This window comes from Felis catus, chromosome A1 (assembly GCF_018350175.1).
Source record: "Felis catus isolate Fca126 chromosome A1, F.catus_Fca126_mat1.0, whole genome shotgun sequence".
In the NCBI taxonomy this organism is placed as follows: domain Eukaryota; kingdom Metazoa; phylum Chordata; class Mammalia; order Carnivora; family Felidae; genus Felis; species Felis catus.
Genome location: NC_058368.1, coordinates 208,806,704 through 208,834,271, shown reverse-complemented (window position 1 = coordinate 208,834,271; position 27,568 = coordinate 208,806,704). Strand labels below are relative to the sequence as shown.

The window sequence follows — 27,568 nt, the reverse complement described above, 5'->3', positions numbered from 1 at the left end:
TCCGAACGAGACACCACGTCAACCGGCGCGGGGAGTCCCGTGAAGACATGAGGGCGCCAGGAGCGCAGGCTGGTCCTTGAGAACCCCGGGCCGGGGGGCCGGGTGGGGGAGGGGAGGCGCGGGGCCCCGGGAGGGGAGGGGTGGGGAGGCGGTTGTGAGGGAGCGAAAGGAGAGCAGCGAGGCGGCGCCCGAGCTCCCGAGGAGAGGGCTCGGGGTGCGAGTGGGTGACGCGAGGCGCTCCTCCCCGGGGTGCAGGGAGAGCGCGCTCAGCGCGTGGAGACGCTGCCGGGCTCGCGTCTCCTCCTTGCCGGGTAGATCCGGAGGAATGCGGAGCTCCGAGCAGTCCAACCGAAGGGGGCAATCTGAACTTGACCGCGGCGCCCGCGCCGGGCTATGCCCCCGCGCCCCGCGCTGTGAGGGAGAGCGCTCCGTCGGGTGGAGGGCTACACTGGGCTTTCCTCGCGCCTGTCGAAGGCTTTCCTTTCTTCCCGGGGATCTAGCCCTCTCGCTTTTCTGCGAGGCAGAAGGCAGCGGGGACGAGAGGAGCTGCTTGCTGGAGTCCTCCTAGCACTACGAAGGAGTGTGGAGAGATGTGGAGCGGCCCAGTGAGGGAGGCAGAGTGTTTGCCAGGGGACGCTGAGAGTGGGGATGAATTTATAAGGCTCTCACTCTGTGACGTGCCCTCCAGTGGCTTTTCTGATTCGCTTTCTGACCTAAACACACATTAGTTTAGTCCCCATGCTAGGGCCAACACGGTCTCCAAATACCTGCTGGCTGAAGTCAGAGGCTTTGCATATCATGTATTACATGGCAGGCAACGAAGAAGGCTTCTGAGGCTGGCCGGCTCCTCAGTCCTAGGCTCCATTTTCATGCTGTTGTAATAGAATACCAGACGTGGGGTAGGCACATACATTCAAAATCCCAATTCCACAGGGGTAAGATCATTTTATCAGGAACAGGTCAAGGGAGGTTGGGCTAAACCTGCTCTTATCCAGATTTTCGAAAATGCAGATGGGTAACCGAAGCGAGCACTCCCTTGGGTGCTGGGTTTCCAGTGAGAGCAGGGACCCAGCTCCCATTCCCGATTTCTGTGACACCTTTGAGGCATTCCTTTTGTTGGTTAGCTTACCACCAGAAGCAGCCGGAGCCTTCTTTTGTAGAGGACATGAAGAGGGCAAGTCCTTACACACACCCTGCCCATGACTCTCCCCATAAATTCACACAGGGCATGAAATTAGCTCTGCCTTTAAAATAATGTACTAAATAAGGTACGTCTTTGCTATGCAGAGCCTGCTTTCCGGAAGCCACTGGACCCGAATTGAGTGGGACCTCTTTTATTTTATTAGCTGGGGCCAGGGAAAGGGTAAACAGGCTCAGTTTACATCCATGTATCTCTAATTGTGTGACTCATCCGGTTGTTGGGGAGTATGTGTTCTTCAAGTAGCGAATACAGACAATAGACAAGGGGAATGTGTGGCAATGTGGGGAGAAGATCATGTATTATTAAACTTCTTAAAAGTCAAAGATCAGCTACTTTGGAGGTTTGTCAGTGAAGCTGGTGTGGGAGGAAAATTGTTCTTACTAATGTTACTGTGATTTAAGATGAAGCGGAGTGAAAATCAAGTCATCCAAACATACCTTAGCTGAAGTTTGGATGCTCACTGTAGTTCTGCAGAATGTGACATTTCCTTCTTTGATAGGTTTATGGTAGAAATGTGCATGGGCTTGGGAATGGGAGGTCAGAATAAGCTTAATAAGATGTGTCGTAGCTTAGCATTGTTTTTGGAATTTGAAGGCGACCCTAGTCAGTGTTCCTACCATGAACGATATCTTCATTTTCAGAAGGTTTTTCACTGGGGATGATCATGCTGTCCAGGCACCTGCAATGATTTAGCATTTGTTACTGTGCTAGACCCTGGGAATGTGCTGGCTGGGCTTTTTGGGGTTACAGAGAACAGATAGCACTGAGTTTACCCTAAGTAATGGGAGTTTGCTGTGGAAGGAAGGCTGACCGGAATCTCCACCACTCAGCCACGTGTCTCCGAAAAGCCTTCCGGAAAGGCCACCCAGCCAGGCCTCACGAAAACTGGATTGAAGTTCAGGAACTGGAAGGTCATTCAGGATACGGCTCTGTGACTGGGTTATCTCGCTGCCCCCTGAGCAGCAGGCATCTGCGATCCCTACCAGCAGGCTTAGCCGCCAAGGTGATTCAGTTCCTCTCTCTCTCTGTTTTTCTTTAGTTGTCTCTTGGCTTCTGATCCTGCGACCAACTGCTCAGCTTTCTGTTGATCTCACGTTTTAACTCCTTTAGTGAAAGAATCTAATTGGCCGCACCGGGCACTAACCACGTGCTAGAGTTGGACTCAGCATTTGTATCAGGCCTCCTTTGGGTTGCTGGACACCCTGTGGATCAGCAGACCTCGGTCAGGTGCTTATTCCTGGGCTAGTTACCTATGTCCAAGTTGTTGGGGTCACGTGGTACTGACTAGGCCTGGCCACCTTTGCTTTAGAAACTTCCTGGGGTTCCTCCTTGCCTTCTTTCCACTGGACCTGTGCCTGCAGAAGGAATTGTGTTAACAGTAGGCTCTTGGAATTTAACAAACCTCTGTCTACTACGAGACTCAAAATGAGTGAGATACAACTCCTGGGTCTCCCTCCGCTTAGCATCTGTAAGGAGAGGAAGCACACCAGCACACAAGCAGTCACAGCATAGAGTGCTAAATGCTCAAATAGAGGTGTGTATGAGGTGCTTGTGTCTGATCTTCTCACTGCCAGTCAAACCCTGGGGAGATTATGAAAACATACCTGTGCCTTGGGCCTATTCTCGGGCAATTAAATGAGACTTTCTTGGGGGCAGTGGAGCCCAGAGGTCAGCAATTTGTAACATGTACCCTAGTTGTTCTAAGCACAGCTGGGGTTGAAGTATCAATTAGCTTTATTTTTTTTTCAACGATTATAATCATTTTATGATTCTTTCTCAGAGCAAAACTGGGAGACTTACCTAGTTTGATAGCCCTAGAAACTTCCAGGACTAAGACACTTCTAAAATATTAAATTCCTTTTGGAATACTACTAATTATCTGGCAACTGTAGTATAAAGGAAAATATAAAATTGAATCCAGAGTTAAAGTAAATACTTCTAGTTTTGAAGAAACATTTATTTGCATGATTGCAACATTCAGATGACTGCAGAAGAGAGGAAAAGGTGGAAAATTGTCAAAATCTTCTTACAAAGCTCAATATTTAAATGTACCATAATTGGTATTGACAAAAATCTCCTCAGACTCCGATCTTTACAATGAAAAACAAAGTTCTTCCATGAAGCAAGCATTTGATGTCTCAGGGACAAGAAGATGGCCTGATGTCACAATCTCAAAGCCACCAAATGCTGAAAGTAGGGACCCCTCCCTGGCTCATGGCTCCATCTTCTCCTTTTCTGAGGAACCAACAAAAGTTTGATTTGAAACTGTTCCTTAACAAAACCCAGAAAAGAACAATCTGCAGCCCCATTTTTGCTCTGAGGAGGTAGATTGTCCCCTCATAAAGTAACACCACACTGTTAAAAATCCTTCCATTGGCCCTAGATCTCAGCATTTCATCTGGAAAACCCTGTCCAAGAATCGGAAAGAGAGAAGCAAGATTTGTTCAAGCATCTCATCTTCTGTTTGAGAAGAAAGGTTCAACACGCTACTCATTTCCCATTTCATCCTGTTGGAATTTATTGTAGGTCTCTAACTGGAAGATGTTTAAATGATGGGTGCTCTCTGTGCTCGAGGATCTTCTAGTCCCAGGGAAGAGAAAGCACAAACATAAGATGACAAAAAGTAATATAGGATATCATGAGGCTGTGGGCCACGACTATTACCATATTTGGAACTCAAACTAGGCCTTTCTTGGGGAAAGTAAGTGGGGGGGGGGGGTGAGGGGAGCATTCCAGGCTAGGTGGAAGGGGTCTCTGGAGACTCAGCGCTTAACACTGCAGCCCACAGGGGCGGTAGGAGCAGAGGGTCAGCCTTTGGCCATTCACAGATCCTCCTCAGGGAGCTCCCAGTGGGGCTTTGCAGCTGCTTTGCCTATAAGGGCCAGGACCCGGGTCCCAGGACTCCCTCATAACATGGGTCATGATGGCTGAAACAGAATCCATCACTTGAGCAGGGCAATTTCCTTTTCAAAGTCACCACTTTATTGGGGAGGGATTTGTTTCATGCTTGCTTGCTCTTTAGCAGTCACTTTCACCGATGATACTATTACTCATAAAGAAAAGATAAATTTGCTATCCTTCAGACCACTTATAAAAAGAGAAAAGAAAAAAAAAAAGAAAAAGGGGAAAAATGGGCTATAACGGCCCCTTTGCAAAGTAGTAGGAAAAGACAAATTTTGGGGGGTAAATTGTTTCTCATAAGAAATCAGTTCTGACATTGACATGGTAGAGTTATCAAGAGTTTCTTTTATAAGGATCAGATTGTCTAATTATCCACTAATTTTGTTTGTGGTTCTTGAGATTACTTGACGAGACTCCTCTTTTCCAGAAATAAAACTTCACTCAGGTAAGAGGGTTATTGGCAGACTTTGCTGCTATGCAGAGGGTCTCATGGCTTAGATCTGGGATGGGCAAACTTTTTCTGTAAAGGGCAAGCGTTTTCTGTAAAGATAGTAACTAGTTTTGGCTTTGTAGGCCAACATACTGTTTCTGTTGCCATCACTCAACTCTACCCTTATATTACAAAAGCAGCCACTGATAATATGTAAATGAATGTGCAGAGCTGTGTTCCCATAAAACTTTTTATAGACACTGAAATTTGAATTTTATATAATTCTCACCTGTCATGAAATACTATTCTTTTGATTTTTCCCTCAACCATTTAAGAATGTAAAAGTCATTCTTAGCTCATAGATCATCCAGAAGCTGGCAGTGGGCAGGATTTCACCTGAGGGCTATAGTTTGCTGGCTTCAGCTTTGGCTGAAGTTGTAACTTGGAAGATATATCAGCTCTAGAGGTATGAAATACCGAAGATGAAAAGGGACCCGAGGCTTCTAGTCCAGTCTCCTCATTTTACCAGAAAATTGAGGCAGAGAGTAGTTCAGTGACTCATCCAAGACCACTCTTTGAGTGAGTGACATACCCCTACCCTCTGAGAAAAACGTGGGATAAAATTATTTCACTGGTATGCGTGTGTGGTCACGGGCATGCATGGTGGCAGCACAGGAGGGCTCATGGGAGTATGTTGTGTCACTGTTCTTTCAAATTATGATTTAGTATATTTCACTGAGGCCAGAAAGGAGTCAACATATGGAGAAATCAGTTGGAATCTTTATTGGTGGCAGAGGTTGATGTCAGGCTGAATGGAAACAGAACTTTGAAAGGAGGTCGATTGTTGCCTTTTAGAGCACAGCAGAGCTCCCGGGCAGAGCAGAACCCTAACTAGGTTTCTTCCCCCCTCCTTAAAAAAACATTTTATTCCTGATTAGCTTTCAGACAGCGGCTACCCAGGATCTCATCAGAGAGGCACAGAGATATATTGTGTGTGCTTGTGCGTAAGAGAGAGACAGACAGAGAGAGATTTGAGTGGGGAATCAAGATACCTGTATCCGAATTCTTTTGTAAGCCACCTAGTCCCTGCTGCTTTCCTAAAGAATGGAAAACACAGGTGATGGTTAAAGATACTGCCATAGAAGATAGTTGACTTTGGGACAAAAACTCCATATTTGGACCTTCAAGCCAAAATATTCCAAGGGCATATTTGCCATGTATGAATTGCATAATACAGACTTCAATGTAGATTGAATTCAGTCCCTCCTCTTACCTAAAATAGATGAGCTGTTTGACCACTTCTAACTCTGGCAACAAAGCAATATGACAGACTCTCTTCTCTACCGTTATTGGCTCCCATATTTTCGCAGTGTGAGAAAATGAATGAACTAACTAATGAATCCTTATCAGTATGGGTTTATGAGACGCAAGTAGTAACTGTAAGTGTGAATTTTGTGGTCTTTAGACATTTCAGGCAACCACCCAAATATCCCTCATGAGTCAGTAGCAGAGCCGAGACCAGGATAAAGCAGCTGGGCCTTCTTATTTTGCGGGGCAGGTGCCACGCTAGTCCCCACCCCTGATTAGCAGAAATGTCCAGGTGAGGGCCCCAAATCCTGAAGCCAGGAATAAGGAGGAAGTTATGCCAATGATTAGGCAATTCAAGTTGGACCTCTGCCCCAGACAAGCTGTGGGAAACTTCTAGCATCCTTAGCTTTGCCTAATTTTCTCTTCTTACTCCTCTCTCACTGGACAGTGTGTGAAGAGATGAGATAATAAACCAGATATTCTGAGTTCATAAATTACTCCCTGGGAATAATTTATGTTGCATGTATACTTTCTGGCCACTGGGGTGCTATTTGGCAAATTACTGCCCTCCTGCAGTGCTCTAAGTGACCTGAAAGAGTTAATGCCTCCCTCCAAGTAATTCACTTACTCCTGGGGCATAATTTACACTCCAAGAGGATCTGGCCTGCCTGCTGTATGTGGGGCCGAGGCGCTTGGAGTTCTTTGAGAGAAAGTCAGCTCTAGAAATGCAAAGAATTAATATTACAAAAAAGCACATTTGCAGACCATTCTTTACGGGACCCATCATGCAGCTTCCCAGAACAATCCTGTAAGGTAGGCCATTGTTATCCTTTCCAGAGTTATTCTCTAGCCAATGAAAGATCAGTCCATAATAGGCCCAACACGAGGTGAGGGAATAGCATATTTGTAGAATGACTTCACTATTTGAAAAATAATGGGTGAAAGTTTAGGAAGTGCATTTTAGAAAGTAAAAACAAAAGGTGAAAAGTAAGGTAGGTAAATGTAATAAAATATCTGCTTTACAATGTTGAATAGTAGGAATATGACCTAAATATAGTGGGTTAATTTTTTATACAAACACAGGAGCACTTGTATATTAGAATATGTCATCTGTTTTAAAATGGCCACCCAAGGAGACTATCCATGTATCCTAATATGCAGCTATTGCTCAAAAACACCTTTCTGACACATAAATATATTTCTTCATTCATCCAACAAATAGTTGTGAAGACACCTTGCTTCGTAAGGACTTGTGTTGGCAGTTGTCAAAGGACATGAAAAGACATGAGATGGCACCCCCATATTTGGTGGTGGTAGTTTTCTGGATTTTGAAGATGGGTTTAATTTTGGGCAAAGACCAAGCCATCTGAAATAAATTCTAGTGAAAGAGGTGGGTTAAAACCAAGAGAAGGCTGCTTCTCGTATGGCTTGGGAGTAAATTGCAGGGAGGGCCTCAATTCTTCATCTTCATTTTCTGTACCCAAGCCCTTTGTCATGTGACTTTGCAAATGCTCTTACTAACAAGGTGGTATCCACTTCCACATCCCTTGAATCTGAACTGGCATTGTGACTCGTTTTGGCCAGCAAAATGCAATGGTAGTAAGCATTTGCCACTTTTGAGCTTAGGACCCCAAAGGCTGACATGTTCCCACTTACTATTTTTTTTTTTAATTTTTAAGTTTTGTCTTTATTCTTGAGAGGGGGGAGGGGCAGAGAGAGAGGATGAGTGAGAGAGAGAGAGAGAGACAGAGAGAGAGAGAGAGAGAGAATCCCAAGCAGGCTCCATCCACACTGTCAGCACAGAGCCCGATGCGGGGCTTGAACTCACAAACCATGAGATCATGACCTGAGCTGAAATCAAGAGTCAGACGCGTAACTGACTGAGCCACCCAGGCACCCTCCCCCACGACCGACTCTTTGAGACTCTGCCATTACCATAAGAACATGCTTGGGCTAGCCTGAGGAAGGGTGAGAGACTGGTGGTCCAGGTAGTTTTGCTCCATTCATCACAGCCAAGGTCAGCTCAGATCTGTTGAGAGTTAGCTCACACCTCCACCCCTAGATGTGTAAGTGAGCTTAGTACAGATCAGCAGAGATGCCTCACTGACCACTCCTGATAGATGAGCCATAAATGCTTCTTGTTTTATGCTACTGGGATTTTGTGGTTGTTACACAGCATTGTCATGGCCATCGATGACTAATACAGCTTGTAAACTGATTCCAAAAGAGGAACTCCATAACAGCATTTCTGGAAAAAGTGAATGGTGTCTCCAGGTGACTGCTAGGAGGTGGTAAGATACATTTGGGGATGTCTGTGTTTGTTTGCCGGGCATCCTTCCTCTGTTCCCACTGCACCTTGTACTATATGCGATTGCTTGTATGCATATCGTGCTTTGTTAGACCAAATGTTCTGCAGGGGCAGGAATCACATCTTTTGCTTTTGCATCCTTAATACCAAGCACATAAATGGTATTAAATGATGGAAAGTGGAGAATTTCTTTAGAAGTCATAACTTGCATTGTATGCTTTTAATAACTTTGGTCTATTTACAACATATGTTTGGTATGTAATATGTAATCTTAAAAATTAATTAATGCAGTTACTTGACTAGATTATACATGCCCACATTATACCTTTCAAAAGGTGCAAAGGTAATTTCAGTGATAAGCGATTCTCACATGCCATCTTCAAGCCATCCATTCCCCTGGTAACACAATTACCGAATTCATATCAGTTCTTCCAGAGAACGTGCAATGCGCAATTATTAAAATACAGCTTTTGTCTAGGAAAGAAAGAGAATTTTCAACCATCATATTGTAAAAGTCTGCACATTTTACAATCCCCTTTCTTTTGACTGGTTGGGCCTACTGTTACAGCCCTTAGGTTCTTTTCTAGAATGTTGGGAGAGCTATTTCCCCCTGGGTTTGTTCCTTTTTAATTCAGCAACTTTCCTTCAGCCTTAAGGTTTGAACGCTGCTGGAATTAACGCAGCTGTTTGTGTTTACTTCTTAGCTTGTGTACTTCTTCTATCACATGTCAGCCCAGCTCCAGGAGCCTGGTAATTACCACGGAACCAGGCAGCAGGGGGAGCAGATAAACTCAAAACATGGAGTTCTCTGTCTGGGTGACAGGGAGCCAGGAGTTCTAAAGCCCTATAAAGAACCTTTTGTCATAGAGAACCCATGCCTCTATTTGATATGATAGTGGGATGGGTATAATTTTAATAAAAATTCTTAAAGGAATCTTTATAGACTAGCATGTTGCATCTGCTTTAGAACAATGCAAAACCATGTTGGCATAACCATGTTGGCTGGAATAAAGCTGGCATTGTGTCTTTCGAGGCATGTTTTGGGGGTTCTATGAAGTGGTTTAAACCAAAGCCGCAAAAATCAAAAAAAATTTATTTTCAGATGAATTTCCGTAGACTGCCGATTCCTAGCATTTATGTGCTAAAAATGCATACTTTTAAGAAATATCTTAACAATTAAGTGGTTTAAAAATATTCTCTCCTCCTCAAGTATTCTTCCCTATGATTTATAGAATGTACAAAACATATACTAGGTACCATATTCTACGTTTGTATGTGTACTTCCTCATCCAGTAAAATAGAATGCTCATTAAATATTATGTTACAATGATCAAAACAAAAAAATTAAGTGAAATGATGTATTTGTTTTATATCTGCTTTTTCTGGCTCCTATAATCTTGGTTTGCATAATATGGTTGCCAATAATCTCTCTGTAGAGGAAGTCTTTTGTATGTTTTACACCAGATTTTGCATGATTCATTTACATTCATGTGATGGCCACTCTCAGAAAAAACTGCTGCAGTGTGGCATGCCTGGGATGTTAGTTTTTTCTTTATGATGGAGGGGCTGTTTCATCAAAACATTGTTTCAAACAGATGTGTTCTGGTGTTTACTGAGGGGAGAATTTAAGCCAGACTGATTAATTAGCAGTTAGTCAAGACGTTGCCCTGCTCCTATCTGGGTAGTCTGGGGATTATGAGGCTGTCAGTAGGTTACACTCAGATGATGAAAAAAATGACGAACAGCAAACAAAACCTCAGATCACTATGCTAGTGTGTAAAATATGGTGTCCTGACCACCCTATGTGGTTTTTATTGGGACATGAGTTTTCTTGAGTCGGCTCGATAGGGCTAGCATGGGAGGTCGGCATACTTTTTCTGTAAAAGGGCCAGGTAGTAAATATTTTAGGCTTTGTGGGCCATATAGCCCGTCACAACGGTGCAGCTCTGCAATTGTACCATTAAAACAGTCATAGACAGCATGGAAACGAATGGGCTGTGTTTCAATAAAACTTTACTGGGGACATGAAAATGTGAATTTCACATGATTTTCCCGTGTCAGGAAATATTACTGTTCTCCCAGTTTTTTCCCCAGCCATTTAAAAATGCAAAAACAAAACAAAACAAAACAAAACAAAACAAAAAACCCTCTTTATTTGCTGGCCATATATCTGGCCCATGGCCCATAGTTTGCTATCCCTTGGACTAAGGCAGAGTCTAGAATCAGTTTTAGTCCTTTTTCTTTTTTCTTGTTTTCTTTTTCTTTCCTTTCCTTTTCTCTTTCTTTCTTTCTTTCTTTCTTTCTTTCTTTCTTTCCTTTTTTAAATTTAATTTAATTTAATTTAATTTAATTTAATTTTAGCATATAGCGCAACAAGGATTTCAGGGGTAGATTCCTTAGTGCCCCTTACCCATTTAGCCCATCCCTCCTTCCACAACCTCTCCAGTAACTCTCTGCTCTCCATACTTAAGAGTTTCTTATGTTTTGTCCCCCTCCCTGTTTTTATATTATTTTTGCTTCCCTTCCCTTGTATTTACCTGTTCTGTGTCTTAAAGTCCTCAGATGAAGTCATATGTTATTTGTCTTTCTCTGACTAATTTCGCTTAGTATAATACCCTCTGGTTCTATCCACATAGTTGCAAATGGCAAGATTTCATTCTTGTTGACTGCCGAGTAATACTCCATTGTATATATACCACATCTTCTTTATCCATTCCTCCATCGATGGACATTTGGGCTTTTTCCATACTTTGGCTATTGTTGATAGTGCTGCTATAAACATTGGGGTGTGTGTGCCCCTTTGAAACAGCACACCTGTATCCCTTGGATAAATACCTCGTGGTGCAATTGCTGGGTCGTAGGGTATTCTATTTTTAATTTTTTAAGGAACCTCCATACTATTTTCCATCTTTCTTTCTTTCTTTCTTTGCAGAAGACTAATTCTTTCTAAATCTTAATTTCTATATTTCTAAAATGAGAAGTAATAGTAGTTCCCCTATCTCTTCCCCAACTCACTCCACAGGTTTTTGTGATGGCCATTCAAATTGAGAACAAGGATCTAGGATCTTCTGACTCCCCCCATTCAGTGTGAGGGGCTTTGGAGTCTGACTTCCTAAACTCAATCTCAGGACTGTTGGCAGGAATAAATGAGGTAATGGATGTGACAGCTTTTGAAGAATGTGAAGTGACATGCTGATGTAAGGCATTCACTACATTATTATCTGTATCAGGAATGCATTTGGTTGCAAGTAGCTGAGAACTGAAGTAACAATGGCTTAAACCATAAAGAAATTTAATGTTCATTTACCTGAATGTACAAGGTCCCAGGATTTGTGCTGTGGCTCCATGATATCATTCAAGACCTGATGTTTGCTCTCTACATTCTGCTGGTATCCATGTATTGGTGATACCTCCTTTCACAGCGCAAGATGGATGTCACAACCCCAAAAGTCTTGTCCTCACATGGCAGTGTCCCAAATAAAAATCAAGAGGGAGGAATGGGGAGACAAGGGATTTTTCTCATAGCCCTCTCTCATTTTATCAAGGGGGAAAGTTTCTCCTAGCACTTCCCTCAGCAGCCTTCTCTTCACATCTCATTGAGCAGAAGTGGTTCACATGGCCATCCTAGCCACATCACTGGCAAAGGGGAAGAGGATTGATGTTCCTGTTGTATAAACCACGAGTCAGCTTTTGCTATTGGATACAATGCCACCTGACCAGTGAGGATTCTGCTAGCAAAGAAGATGAGAGAGCAACTACTGGAGCCTGCCACATTATTTTCCTTTCTTCTTACAAGTGTGTGGCTGGCATCAGGTTGGGGAATGGCTGATGAGCTAATTCCCTAAGAACAATCTGAGATGAATCCTCCAGGTGCCATGCCAGCTGTCCGGTACAATGGCACCAAGACCACTGTAGTTAGCTGGCAGGGTCAGGCTATGAGTTGAGACTGCATGAGGGCAGAATCTCCACATCAACCTGCAGAAAGGGGAGGAATCTGATGGTCCTCTCTATATGGCTTCTGGAACATACTAGGGAGGACCTGTTCAGTGCCCGTATATTATTCTATATTATGATAAAATGCTCCATAGTCATGTTTCTGAGGAATCTTTTTAATGTAAAATCTGGTACTGGAGGCACCTTTGTAGGTGTATCTCATTTTCAGGAAGCTCAGATTAAAAATCTGGGCCACAGGGCACCTGGGTGGCTCAGTTGGTTAATCGTCTGACTCCTGATTTCAGCTCAGGTCATGATCTCATGGTTCATGGGTTCAAGCCCTGCCTGGGATTCTCTGTCTCCCTCTCTCTCTGCCCCTGTCCCCTCAAAATAAACAAACAAATATTTAAAAAAAATCTGGGGTCACAAAACACAATTAGGGGTTAAATATTTTCAAGTTTAAAATATTTTTCATCTTCCAGAAGAAAATATTTCAGTGTACTTCAAATGATTTCGCTGACGAAAATATGACTTCCACATAATTTATATATGTGAATTTCTATACACACACACATGCACACATATACCTGTTGCATTGATTAAGCTAGGTAGACCTATAAATTGATTAATTGGTTAATTGAAAAAGCATGACTAAAATAACCCTTTAGAATAAAATGTACACTAATGTAAACTAAATTAAACATCTCAGGGTTTCGGGGTACCAGAGCAACATTTTCCAAGGAATTAAAAATATCTACTCCAAAAAGAAAGCCTTACCCAAGTAATACACTCTGTTCATAGAGGTCAAATCTCATTACAATGCAGATTCCTACATTATGTGGGAGGTTGAACCAAAGGTCCCTCAAAACTGAGTAGCGTTTAACCTTGATTTCTCCTTTTCCTAAATACTGCAATTCTAGGATTACAGTAGAAATGTCTTCATAATCCAGTTCCAAGCTCATAGCCCGCTATGCACACATTCACCTCTCCATCTGTTTGTTCATATATGTGTGTATGTGTGTATTTGTGTATATATATACACATTGTTCCTGCCCTCATGGAACTTAAAGCCTTGATGAGGAGATCAACATGAAACATCTGATTCTATGATGAGTGAATAACTACACACGGATCATCAGTGCTCTGAAGAAGGGAACACCGCACTGTGAAAGGAAAATGAAGGAACCTGCCCCCCTTGACTGGGCGATCAGGGAAGGCTTCTTTGAGGAAGCAATGTTTGAGCTGATAACCAGCATGTGACTAGGAATTAATTAGGAGAAAGGTGTAGAGTGGGATGGAAAGAGCATTCCTAACAGAGATACTGTATGTGTTCACCTGTCCATCCATCCATGTGTCCATCTGTTCATCTGTCCGTCCATCCATCCATCCATCCTGTTTTATGACAGTACAGTACCAAGTGATCATGGAGATGCAAACAAGAAGAAGCTCTCTCTGTTTTCTGAGTCTGTAAGTCCATTTAGGGAGACCGGAGAAGTATGTTTAAAAAAATCCTCAGAAAATGTTAGGTTATTTTAAGAAACAATAGATGTGAGGCAATTTTAGCACTTATTCTTGCTCTTATTGGAATGGGATTTGTCTGAATGAACACCCAGAGGCCCCCCTCCTGGGTATCGACCCCACTCTGCTTTTTTCTCTCATGGAGAAGGTGTAGAGGATAAGACAGAAGCCTAACTATACTTCCATGGAAACTGAGACAAAATCCTGCATTAACAGAGGAATTGATCTAATTTTACAACGAATTACTTTTTTCTAGTGCTTTTAGGATCACCCACAACCCAAAATTCAATATTTAAAAAAATGGGAATTAAATTGGTATCCATTCTACATAAGGAGATTTCACCATCTCACTGTGTCCTCCCACAATACAGTTGCTCATGCTGAAATCTGGTAGTTTGCAGGCCCGCTTTCAGTGATTAGCAAATTATCCGTTCACAGCTGTTGTAAATGTTCCACCGGGCTCACAGAATCTTGGCGTTAAATTTATACCTGGAATGAGCTTAGAGATCCAATATAATTCTCATTTTACATGAGGAGGAATTGAAAGCGAGACAGGTTAAGTGATTTTTTTCAAGCCACTTAAAAATGTATGCTCCAGCTCACTCCGCAGGCTTTAGTGATAGCTGGGCAAGTCGAGAACAAGCCGCATCTGGGATCTGCTAATGGTTCAGGGTGAGGAGCTTCTAGGTCTGGTTCTCTGCACTCAAATCCTTGCCATTTACTAGTCTTGTAACTTGGAAAAATTGTTTAATTTCCCAAGTCTTGGTTTCTTCAGCTATAAAGGGGGATAATACTTGTGCCCACCTCCTTGCATTGTTGGAAAGATGAAAATGCACGAGGAGAGTCAGACCTGCGGTAAATGCTCGGTGAATGCTTCGCCACAGGTCTTGCTGTGGCCAAAGAAAAAGGACAGAAGTGGCCCTATGTTAGATCTAGGTGAGACTTCAACAGGCATGACAAGTGTCCTCTGCTTTTTTGTGCCGAGAGGCTCTACCATGAGAAAACCGTTGCCTTGGGCAGTCCATCATCCCAGAGAAAGGAGATGGATGGAACAAATGTGAGTTATTATGAATGATGTCACCGTGAACATTCTCGTGCAGGTCTTTCTGTGGGTATACGCATGTATTTCTTTTTTTTAAAATTTTTTTTAAACATTTATTTTTGAGACAGAGAGAGACAGAGCATGAACGGGGGAGGAGCAGAGAGAGAGGGAGACACAGAATCTGAAACAGGCTCCAGGCTCTGAGCTGTCAGCACAGAGCCCGATGCGGGGCTCGAACTCACGGACTGCGAGATCATGACCTGAGCTGAAGTCGGCCGCTTAACCGACTGAGCCACCCAGGTGCCCCTTTTTAATTTTTTCTTAATGTTTGTTTAGTTTTTGAGAGAGAGAGAGAGAGAGAGAGAGAGAGACAGCGCACGAGTGGGGGAGGGGCAGAGAGAGGTTGGCACAGAACCTGAAGCAGGCTCCAGGCTCTGAGCTGTCAGCACAGAGCCCAATGCGGGGCTTGAGCTCACGAACCGTGAGATCATGACCTGAGCAGAAGTCCGACGCTCAACCAACAGAGCCACCCAGGTGCCCCCACATGTATTTCTTTCAAGTACAAATGTAGGAGTGGAATTACACTAAAAGCAGTCAAGCCGTCTTCAAGAATAGCTGTACCATTTTCTACCAGCAGTGTTTGAGCGTTCCCGTTCATCATCCCATTACCAATACTTGACACTGTCAGTCTTTTTTTTTTTTTTTTTTTTTTTTAACATTTTAGAGACAGAGAGGAAGAGAGAGAGAGAGAGAGAGAGAGAGAGAGTGCAAGCAGGGGTGAGGGGCGGAGGAATACAGAGAATCTCCAGCAGATTCCACGCTCAGTGCGGAGCCCACGTGGGGCTTGATCCCATGCCCCTGGGATCATGACATGAGCCAAAATCAAGAGTCAGACGCTCAACAACTGAGCCACCCAGGTGCCCCAACAATGTCAGTCTTAAATCGTGCCCATTCTGCTAGATGTGTGATGGTATCTCATGGTTTGTAGCCTACTGAGTTGCAAAACATTGCTTGCTTGTTTGAGAACTTCTAATACTAACTTCTAGGTCCTCTGTTTTGTCTTTAAGGATGGGGCACAAGGAATTAGACCAAGCCCAGACCCAGACTTGCCACTCAGCCTTGCTCATCAACACCACCAACTGGGAATTGGCCAGATCAAGCACCATTTACCCCAGAAACACCCAGCCAGCTCACTGGGTAGTTGGTGGACCTTCGAGGTGGCTACACTGCTTCGATGCCAAAGCTCCTTCTCCTATGTGACAACTGTCTGTGAGTGCGATGTAGAGGCATCGAGGGTCTTTTTTTTACACTTTCCGTGTATTTAGTGAATAGCAAGCATACTTTAGATGGACCAACGTCACACTGTGCTTGTGTAGCTCGCAGAGAAGGAACCGCCTCAGGACTTTGCCAAGGATCGAGCACAGGATGCTGACTGCAGCCAGCCTTCTCAATCCTCTCTGCCTCTGCGCCCCTTCTACTTCCACTGTCTGTTTCTTCCGTCTCCCTTTCGTCCTTCTTTCTCTCCTTTTTTATTTCCTTCTCACTCTCCCTTTTCTCCTTGCCCTGCTTGTTTTTCTCCTTCATCAACTAAACAAGCATTGAACAGATTTGAAATCACCAGAAAAACTCAAACTCCTGAAACATCATGTTATATGCGCCAGTCCCTTCTAAATTTAATATAGACTTTATTTATTTCATATATAATTTTAATGTGTATATTATTGAGTTCTATTTTGTCCTGTTATCATTACTTCATGTAGTTATTTTCATATTTATAGATCATGCTCATAATTGTGATTCTTTTTTTTTTTAAGTTTATTTATTTTGAGAGACAGAGAGAGAGAGAGAGGGAGGGTGAGCACAAGTAGGGAGGGGCAGAGAGAAAGGGAGAGAGAGAATCCCAAGCAGGCTCCATGCTGTCAGTGTGCAGGGCCTGATTCAGGGCTCAAACTCATGAACCACGAGATCATGACCTGAGCTTAAACCAAGAGTCAGACGTTGAACTGACTGAGCCATTCAGGTGCCCCTATAATTGTTCTTTATTTTTTTTTTTAACGTTTATTTACTTTTGAGAGAGAGAGCAAGCACAGGCAGGAGAGGGACAGAGAGAGAGGGAGACACAGATCTGAAGCAGGCTCCAGGCTCTGACCTGTCAGCACAGAGCCTGATGCAGGGCTCGAACCCAGGAACCGTGAGATCATGACCTGAGCCGAAGTCAGGCGCTTAACCGACTGAACCACCCAGGTGCCCCCTATAATTGTTATTCTTAATGTCAATGTGATAGTCCATTGTATTGACACACCAGTCTGCTGAGCCATTTCATCTAATAGCTATAGACTATTCTAGCGTATAGATGCAGCAGAATTTATTTGACCAATCTTCTTTTATTGGGCATTTATGCTACTTCCAGTTTGGAATATTAATAGTAATGCTCTTAAGAAAGTATCCTCTTACATGTATCTTTATCTGCATTTCTGCTTCTTTCCTTAGGATTCATTTCTAGATGTAGAATTACAGGGCCAAAGGTAATGAAACTTTTATTCTTTCTACACATAACCAGCAATATTCCAGAAAGACCTGATTAATTTTGCTACCAAAAGTAATGTTTGAGAATGCCTATTTCATGCATGGCCAATGAAAACATTAAAAAACTTACATAATTAGATACAAATCTTTGTTATTGTTTTGAGATTACAAAACTGGCAAGATTTTATAGGCAGCAGGACCTGCTGCTGAATCAGGACCAGGGTGCAGTCAGTGATGATAGGTGAGATTTTTCAGTGTGTCTTCCTCATTAGTCAGTTGCTGGATTCTTCTCCCTTCCTTTCTCCTCTCTTGGTGGTCATAGTGCTATTATCCAGATCTTTCTGACTCTTTGACTTCCATGCACGGGGGAGGATTTTACTTCCTGACCCCCTTGTTATTTGGGTGACTAGGGTTGGGCCACATGACCTATTCTGGGCAGGAAGATGTGAACGGACGTGATGTGTGTCCCCACCAGACCAAGCATGTAATTGCTGGTGCGAGATTGTGCTCCCCTCTCCCACGTGTGTGGCTACATGTGACGAAGATGTGCTGGAGTGAGAAAGAGGCCTTTTCTTGGCCTTTGAGATTTGAGTAGTGTTTGTTGCCACAGCATAAACTAGCCTGTTCTGAATGTGGTATCTTCTCTTCCCTCCCGACATTTGTGACAAGTCACCCGTATCCAGCATACAGTCACAAGGCCTTTGCCATGAGCCTAATGGTTGGGAGTCAACAGAAATGATTTGAGTCTCGTGTTATATAATTGTCATAAGATGCTTAATACAATTACCACTTAATTTTTTAAAACCATATTTATGTTAAGGAAGCAAAAAGCAAGTACCTTTGTTTATGCCGAGGGGTCCAAGAACAAAGACGCTGATGGTGGCAGGGTGGGAAGGGGAGAGATATTGATGGTGGGCTCGGGGAGAGATGGAGGTCTGACCCGTTGGTCCTGTAGATGCAGAGTCTGTGGCTTTAAGCTTCCCAAGGTAGGACAAAAAGGCTAAGCCCAGGAGCCTGTCAAAAAAAAGGCTTCCGCTGTGTGCACAGTGTGTGTGTGAAATCGTGAAGAAACCACATGCCCAGTGGAAAATAATGCTGAGCAGATCTTGATACAAGGCGGTGTGGTCTTGCTCCTCTGTTTACAGAGGAATCCTTTCATGCAGGCATGATAAATGGAGGATTTAAACCACTGAGCTCCTCTAAGCTAACAGGCCGTTTGTCTCGAAGTTTCCAGGTTTCCAGGCTGTCTTCAAGGAGTACACCATTGACTTTGAAATTAGTTGTTATGCGGAAAGATACATTCTGAGTCTCTGAATTGTCAAGCTGCAGGAACTTGTCACGCCAGTGCTGTCCTGGAGTCCAGCTCTGTTCCGGCCCTCCCTTCTGTCCCGCGAGGTCGTCCTGTGGGTGAATTCGGCTCTTTTCTGCTTCTAGATGCTGGCACCTGCACTCCTCCTCCTTGCTCTTCTTGAGCATCAGTATTTCCAACTTCTATTTTCTAGTTTTATTTTGTTTGTTTGTCTGTTTCTATGATATAGAGAACCTCTGAATTTCCTTGAAGGGAAAAGGAGTTTTAGAAGAAGCGGATGGTTTCTCAGATTGCGCTCAAGGGTGTTTTCTTTAGTTTGTAGATTTTTCAGGAGCGAAAACACTTTGGTTGATGATGTGTGTATGGGCGCGTGTGTGAGAGATCTACCACCACAGGAAAGAAAGGATATGTGTTACACCTTTCTCTTTTAAATTAAAGCAAGTTGTGATCTTTTTAGAGGATGTTTCAGAATGCCCTTGAAGAGATGTCCCAGGATGGCATCACCCAACCAGACCCATTACTTTTCTGGAGGCGCTCAGGGATGAAACTTTTTCTCCTTCCAGAATACTTTCCTTCTAACCCGTGTCCTTAATAATTTATCATCTGCATGACAATGACCAGAGTTGTAGTTTCTATGCAGATTCCTGAGTTATATCCCAGACCCACTGAGTCTGGGACCCACTGAGTCCTTGCAGGCCGTGAGCCGGGTACCTGCATTAAAAAAAAACTTTTTTTTTAAATGTTTATTTATTTTTGAGAGAGAGAGGGAGACAGAGTGTGAGCAGGGGAGGGGCAGAGAGAGGGGGAGACAGAATCCAAAGCAGGCTCCAGGGTCTGAGCTGTCAGCACAGATGTGGGGCTCGAACTCACCAAACACGAGATCATGAACTGAGCTGAAGTCGGTGGCCTCGGCTGAGCCTCCCAGGTGCCCCAGGAATCTGCATTTTTAATGGGCAGCCCAGCTTTAGAACCCGTTCTCCTAGCAGATCTCCCACTGATTACAGAGCATCTCCTGTCTGCCTCACTTGTAACAAAGCCACAGACCCTTCTGTCTCAGATACAGGACGGGAGGGAGAGAAGATGTCTCCCTACCTCTTCTTCCAAAGCTCTCTTGTGTGGCTGGGCCTCGTGTCTGCGGATGAGAAGGTCACGCGGGAAGGTCAGTGAACAAGGCTCAGGAACCACACAAGGAATGGAGCGCCGCGATGTCGGGGCCTCTTCTGGTCCGGGACTACGGAACCAAACGCCATTTAGTTTTGTCACTCGCTAGTCCTCGAAAACTTACTGAGTGCTTCCTTAATAAATAAACCAGGCGCCATTCTTCAGTTTTTTTGTCCGATATGAAAAATGAAGCTGAGGTTTAAGTCCCAAATAATTCCCAAATAGGCAGCACCAGCAAAATAATTAGGAGAATTAAGACAGTCCTCTCCCTTTCTCTGAGTGTGTGTGTGTGGTGCCTTTGTGTCACACACATGTGGGTTAGGGACTTTAGCTTATGGCTTTCCAAACGCGTGTAGAATTAATTCACTTTATTACTTCATTCATGCATTTGTTTGTTCGCTTGGTATGCATCCACCCATCCACTCATTCAACTAGTGTCTGTCGTAAGCCTGCTGTGCGTCAGTCTAGGCGCTACGGATACGGTGATGAACGAGACAAAGTTTTTGCCCTCCTGGAGTTTTTATTTCAAGGCAGACAATGCCCTCATATGCTTATTACATAAACATTTTGCAATTTATGTTTCCAGTAGAGATTGGCAGTTCGACACACTGCCCTTGCTTTCTTCTTCCTGGCTTGAAAATGTTCTTTCAGGAGAGACACCTTCCCAGACGTTTCATTACATGTTTGAAGTATTTATACACATACCTGGGGAAAATGAACTCTAAAACTGTGAACTCTACAAGGCACGTAAGTCAAAAGGGTAAGTTGAGTTGTTCATCTGTGGGTTTTGACTGGTTCCCACCAGGAAACCCCTTTCAAGAAAAACCTTTACCCGCCACACACTTCAAAGAGGTTCCCAGCACTGCCGTGTTTAAAACGTGTTAATTGGACCTAACTGCAAACAGCTGCCTAGTTTAGCCACTGTTTGGATTGGCATTCACCCATCTAGATCTAGGTCATTTTTTTTGTTATGTGCCATTCATATTGGGATCTTAATACATTTGTTTTAACCTCAGAATGTGTTGCCATCCAAAGGATTGTGGACAATAAATAAAAACACAGAGACAACATATTTGTCAAGCCCTGAGGTCACTGCCAAGTACAAAAGTACATTTGAGCGGATGCCCTATTTGATAGACTGTGTGGGGTCATGGTCCTCACTTAGACATATGGGGAAATTTCCAAAACTAACAACAAAATCCGTGGCGTTTGCTGGCTTTTGTATGTGGGTGGAAGCATTGAATGATCTTTTATTGTCTGTTCTCCTCCACTTAACTGTTGAATTTTAATGCCCATTGTAGGAAGGAGGAAAGAGTAAATATTTATTAGTTTCTTAGGTGAAATTGCTGCTGGATCTCGTTTTATAGGATGTTGATGTTTTTCAAGAAGCACGTGTGGGGGCAGCTTATTGGTTAAATGTGAAGTGTGGTTTTCAAAATGTTTAACAAGTGCGAAGGCATGAGCACTGGGCGATTAGAAGGCACATTCACTGGGCATAGTAACTGGCATGGGCGTACTCATATGTTTTTGTGTAGCAACCAAAGGAATTATTATCCAGCAAGTTACCACCAAGAGCAACTATCTTGTGACCCTGCTGGGATTCAGTATAGACTGTGCACCCTGGAGTTATCTTCCGCAGGAGTGACAGAGCTGGGACATTTAAGTTCCCATCCGATGTTGATTGAAGGCTGCATCTTGGACATTAATTCTACGGCACTTCTGTCCTACCATTTGAGTGGCCAGGTAGGGTCTGGAAGAGGATGCCTTTATGCAAAGTAATTCCGGGGCTGGCAGCTGGAAGTCAGGCTGCCGAGTAGTGAGAGCATATGTGCCCAGGGATATGGATGGGGCACCAGCAACGTCTGCTCTGGTGGTTGAGGGGCATTTGAGGATGTTGGTGGGGCTGAAATGGGGATCATGAAATAGCTCTCTATCCATCTGGAGCACATCAATCAGTAGCAGTAGCCTTCCTGAGATTCTTTGAAACAAATTGGTCCTCAGAACATGACTTATAAATTAAATGGGTTTAAGGGGATGGAGGATATAATAAACATTGATGGTGAGAATAATGTAAGTAGTTAATATTTATTTGTTTGCACTTTGTGATAGGCATGGCTTCCCCTTTTTCCAGAAGAGGAAATGAGGACTGGAGATGTCGAATAACCTACCCAAGCACATGCAGGTGGGATGGTAGAGACAGGAGTTGATTTCCAGCTTTACTCCGTAAAACAAACTCCAAACGTGTGAAAGTTTTAACCCAAGCCCTTCCTTTCCCTCTCCCTGCCTCCTCCTTCTTTCCTTCCTTCTTTTCTCTTTCAGCAAATATTTGAGTATATGCCATGTGCTATTATTCTAAGCACCACACAGCAGAGAAACAATTTTGGTCTTTTTTGATGTAGAGAGTTGCCCATCCCTTCCTTCTCCGGGTCCTCCCCTAACTTTTGTGGGGCTTTGGCAGGTGTAAAAACGGAGGCTCACATACCATGTCTAAATATTTAAAAGTTATAAATCAAGCTGACAAACAAATAAAATTATGTTCCATCCTTTTGCGTTGACAAATATACCTGCACAGAGGGCAGATTTGAATCAAGAATTTGGAGGCTCCGGGAGTGCCATGCAGGAGTGCAGTGGCTCAGGGCTTGTGGACTCTGTACCCACTGCCTATGGCCTCCCTCCCTTCCCTGGCAGCCCCTCACGAGAGGTGCGGCATGCACACACGTGTAGACATCCCAGCCTGCACGTCCAAGCTCCATCCTTGATGGATGGTGGCAAAGAGCCACCCTTTGGCCACTTCTTGGTTCTTGGGCTTAGTGGTGTGTGCACTGGAGATGTGGCCTGCTCTTGAGAGAACGGGTGTAGGAAGGCTCTGGAAGTGGGCTTGGGACCCCTTGGGCAGAAAAGGGGCACAGCCAGTGGAGGGCTGGAGGTGTAGGGTCCAGAGAGCCCTGTTTCCTGAGAGACGGGGGCAATAGTACTCCTCTGTGTCCTCTTTTTTAGAGCTCACTTTCACACTTTTTTTTTTTTTTTTTGATTTGGCCTTCTGAGGGTTTTTTTCTTTTTTTTTTTTCAAAGGAAAATGTGGAATTCAAACACTCCACTCATTGGACAGAGGAAAGGGTCAGTTGAGGTGACGGATGATAGATATTCTGGGAAGAGGAAGAGCCGGACTGTGGAGAAAGAGCCGGGGGCTGCTGTCTGGCCCGGACAGGCTTTTCCACATCCGGCAGCTCTAGTCTACAGAGGGGACCACGTGCTGCCTGGAGCTCCGTCTTGACATCTCGGTGGGTTCATCCAGATGAAATGGATGAGATTTCAGTATCAGATCTTCAACCTCTCAGCCATGGCAGCCCAAAGTTCTGGGCAAAATCCGGACATACCCACATATGCCACGCTTGCTTCCACTGGGTCAGGTTATCCTTGGGGGGGGGGGGGTGAGGTCAGAAGCAGACCTGACCCGACCAGCACATGTGCATGCGGCATGCATTCCCCTCTCTCCCTCAGGGAAGATAGATGGTTTAATGTTTACTAGAATTAGGACTAGGACCCATGCTCACATGTTCAGTAGGTGATAAAGATCTTTATTAATTCGGCCAGTACTGATTACATGTCTGTCTAACGTTTGTGTTCCCCCTCCAGGCGATTACTCTCTCCTGGGTGCAGGTAATGGCCAACAGGTGTGCCTCTTAGGGAATCACCAGTAGATCCAGGATGGTGAGAGCTTATTTAATATGCTGACATATTGGGCGGCGACGGGAAGGATTCCGCAGTCACACCGAGGCTCATTGAACAAGAGTGATGTGAGTGCCGTGAGGAGCCCCAAATGACAGACTTACCAAGGTGTTGCCACTGTGGGGACTCCCAGGCTGGAGATCACATGGGAAACGTAGCTGGACCTCAGGAGGTGTGAGGACGGAGTGGAGCTCAGGCAGCAGGGCCCTGCAAGGACGGCCCATAGCAGACCCTACCAGCCACCGACTTCAGCATGCAGGCCTTCCAGGGAGGACCCGGAGGATGGCACAGGGACCTGCGCATATGAATCATGTGGGTTGAGGACCTCCGTCCTCTTTCATGCCAGCACCAGGTAAAGTAAACTCTTCCCCCAGGGGCCACCTTGGAGAGAAAAGGGAAAGTGGGGGAGGAAAACTGCAAGATTGAAATATCTAGGAGACTGTTTAAATGATTGGCTGGCTGCTGTTTTAATTTCCCTCCCTACATAGTAAGGTGAAGGGCTCGGGGAAAAGGATTAGATCAATTATAGAAAATAATGAAGCTATATTTTCTTTGTCAAATGCAGGATGCTTTTGAACTCGCCTTTGCCCTGCATGTGTTCCCCGACGCCTGCAGGCGTGGGTGCACCTGTGCGTCATGCCCATGAATGCACACACACCTACACACATGGCATCTTTACGGGCTTTCCCTGCCGCTGCCTCCCCCCAAGAATCTGTATCCACAAGAGCATTAATGAGAAAGGTGGGCTTCACTGGGGATTTCAAGGAGAGATGGAGGAGATGTCACTGCATACTCTGCAGCAAACATGTGTATAATCCCCCTTCAATACTGTATTTTATATCTAAGATGCACCTTTTTCCACATTTGAACATTTGATATCTCTGAATCAGAATCTGCCTTACTGTGATGGTGTGTCATAGTATAATTGGCACATTGTCATGGCAATACATAAAATAGTAGGGTTTCTTATATTTGGTGAAATCCTTGTAGCTTCCTGCTTTGTTGTCCTTCCTTAACTGTGACCAGAGGCTTACGCACCGGGGCAGTTGCAACAAAGGGTTCAAAGCACAGATTCTGGAGCCAGGCTGCAGACTGTTGCTCACTAGCTCCGCCGTCCCCTTGCCCAGTGACCTGGGCAACTTACTGAACCACTCTGGGCCTTTGTTTCCCCATCGGTGAAATAGGAATAATATTACTAATTACTTGTTAGGGTTGTTGGTAGCGTTAAGTGAGTGATACGTATAGAGAGGTCGGAAGAGTGCCAGGTAGAGGCAAGCACTAGATAGTCTTACAGTTAATACTCTTTAGTCCCTCCCACACAGGCCCAGCCTCCTGTCACCTCTCGGCTTTTCCCTCCTTCCTCATTTTATGAATAGTAGTCTAATGACCACTGTTTGCTATTGGAACAACCCTAGAGATCTTGCCTGTCCTCTCCAACTAGCTTGCTTCACTATTTCGTCCAAATAGATGTTTTCTCTTTAGAGAAATTCTGAGAGATAAAAATCGCCGTATGTGAAACTGTGTTTTAATCATTATTTCTGAGGCATTTGTGGCAGATGGAAGAGGTGGTGGGATAGGACCCTATCTGGAGTGGTGTATGCTCATTCGGGAGCATATGGGGATAGGATGGGAAAGATAGGTTGGAGCCATTTGAAGGATCAGTAGGGTATTTCTTCAGTACATCTCCCCACATCCTTTGTGTTTGATGGCAGCCTTCCATGCTATGGATGCCTGGTCGTGCCTACCAGCCCACATGGGGTGAAGTGGGCTTCCACACTCTCCTCAGAGCACTCTGTATGGTGGCAGGTGCCTCTTCTCACGTATAAGGCTGGCTCTAGAAGACAAGTTAGTGGATGTTAACCGAGAGATTAATTGGGCTTAGGTCGAAAGTGGAGATTCAGAAAAAAAATTTTAGATACAGAAGCCTTAGATAAACATATACAAAGACAAAGAGACCCCCAGCCCATCTGGATCCAAGGCAGGTCCTGGGCCTGAATGCTCTCGTAAGATTTCCCAGACCCTCGCTGCCAGAGTTTAAATGGCTGCAGCCCTGGTTTTCTCTTCTGTGAGGCTGGACAAAATAATTAAACTCTAGCAAATGGAAAATTTCTACTGTGTGGGGTTAGCACTTTCAGCTCCAGAAACCAAACACACTGAAAGCAGAGGGTGACTTGGCATAGGGTGACCAATACCTCAACTGGTCAGTAGTCTCCCTTATTAGTTCATTTAGCTGGTGACCTTGTCTAGAACAAAGAGCTTCTAGCTGGTCACCTCTGGAACAAAGTCATGCTGAATGGGGCTTAAAAATATTTTGGGGTTTCCTTTTTGGGGGGTTTAATGAGTCATTGCCGTATTTTACCATGAATGTTTATAACCAAACCTAAATGTGCATTGGGTCTTGAATCTCCTCCCACAACTATTTCCTATTTGTTCCCAGAAAAATTCCAATGCCAGATTTTGTCATAGCAACCAGAGGCAAATATCAAGACAGCAATAAAGAGCAAACTCGGGAAAGGGTTTCCTTCCAATGTGGCTTGAGTTTTTGTAGGGCGTCCACCGTCTGGGTGAAGCCCTTTACGAACCGCAGTCGTTGGCCCTAGAGTCCCTCGTGGGGGGATCTAGTGGAGTCCAGCTTTACTGACTTCCAGGACCCGCCAGGAAAATACATCTCTCAGTTTGCTGAGTCTGGAAAAACCGACTTGCTTGCTTCTCAGGCTTTGCACCTGTTGTGTGTTGATCTTTATTTCTGTACTTCCAAGTTTTCAAAATAAAGGGTATTGAATTATTATCATTCCATCATACATTTCTTCTGAGGATTAAAAAAAATGTTTTTTAACATTTATTCATTTTTGAGAGTGAGAGAGACAGAGCATGAGTGGGGGAGGGGCAGAGAGAGTGGTAGACACAGCATCTGAAGCAGGCTCCAGACTCCGAGCTGTCAACACAGGGCCAGATGCAGGTCTCCAACCCACAAATTGCGAGATCATGACCTGAACTGAAGTCGGATGCTTAACTGACTGAGCCACCTAGGCGCCCCTCTTCTGAGGATTTTAATAAACAAGCATATTGTTTATTCCCTAAGTGGTCCCCTCAAATGCTTCCCCAAAGAAGGCAGGGTGTATATAAATAAACAAACAAAACAACAAGACATGAGAGACTTCCAATACCTGCTCACAGTGTTCCTTGTACTGTTCCTTTCTTCTTTGTTGTTCTTGGCATCGTGGTGCTATGAGGTCAGACTCTTTGCCCATATGTAAAATCATCTCTAGTTTTCCACAATGCAGCCTTCTTGCTGAAAGTGCTTTTGAGTTTTGTTTTGTTTTCTTTTGAGAGCACACACACACATGTGAATGTGGGTGGGGGTAGGGGGGAGGATGAGAGGGGTAGAGAGAGAGAGAGAGAGAGAGAGCGAGAGTGAGAGAGAGAATCCCAAGCAGGCTCCATGCTCAGTGCAGAGCCCAATGCACGGCTTGATCTCATGACCCTAGGATCATGACCTGACCTGAAATCAAGAGTCACTGACTGACTGAGTGACCTAGGCACCCCACCTTTGAGTTTTGAATCAGGTATATCATGTGTTGGTTCTGAGTAGCGGTGTGTTGGCAGCTGTTTAACAGCTGGATCTCAGCCTGGGGCGCCTGACTGGCTAAGTCGGAAGAGCATACGACTTGATCTCGGGGTCGTGAGTTTGAGCCCCATGTTGGGTGTAGAGATTACTAAAAAAAAAGAATAAATTAAAAAAAAAGTTATCCTAACAGCTGGCTTTCAGAAATAGAATTGCCTTGCTTTGTGGAGTGTGCTGATGTCTGTGGTGTAAGTACTCTCCCAATGGTCAATTTCAAGCTGCTAAAGTTATCTTACGAATGAGGAGCTGGAAAAAGATGCATACGATCAACTCTGGGGAGCTGGCTGCACCAAATAGTACTGATTCTGTGGACTACGCCAGGGGTTCTCAACCTTGGTATTGTTGACACTTTGGGCTGGATAATTCTTTGTTGTTGGTGGCTGTCTTGTGCACTCCACGGTGTTTAGCTTCATCTCTGGCTTCTACCTACTAGATGATAAAAATATCCCCCTCCCCACCCAAGTTATGGCAAAAATGTCTCCAGAGGTTGCCAGATGTGCCCTGAGGGGCAAAATTGATCCCCAGCTCTGGGCCACTCTGCGTGGATGGTGTTTAGAAGATCCGTTCAGCGGATAGT

General features: G+C 44.4%; 2 long non-coding RNA genes across 14 annotated transcripts in view; both read left to right on the top strand.

The window, feature by feature from the left end:
• Positions 1 to 138: 138 nt before the first annotated feature.
• On the top strand, positions 139 to 19,248 carry LOC123380210. Of its 2 annotated transcripts, XR_006585753.1 has the most exons (4): positions 139 to 2,204; positions 11,171 to 11,299; positions 15,709 to 15,910; positions 17,132 to 19,248. It is a non-coding gene; the product is annotated as an uncharacterized LOC123380210 (long non-coding RNA). The 2 variants fall into 2 exon arrangements; XR_006585752.1 differs by lacking the exon at positions 139 to 2,204 and having other exon boundaries at positions 10,996 to 11,299.
• Positions 19,249 to 19,300: 52 nt separating this feature from the next.
• Positions 19,301 to 27,568, top strand: part of LOC109491937 — a 245,913-nt gene continuing 237,645 nt past the window's right edge. For all 12 annotated transcript variants that reach the window (XR_006585740.1, XR_006585748.1, XR_006585743.1 and 9 more), the window contains exons 1-4: positions 19,301 to 21,380; positions 21,747 to 21,819; positions 22,710 to 22,918; positions 23,274 to 23,718. This is a non-coding gene — a long non-coding RNA (uncharacterized LOC109491937). The remainder of the gene's footprint in view (positions 21,381 to 21,746; positions 21,820 to 22,709; positions 22,919 to 23,273; positions 23,719 to 27,568) is intronic.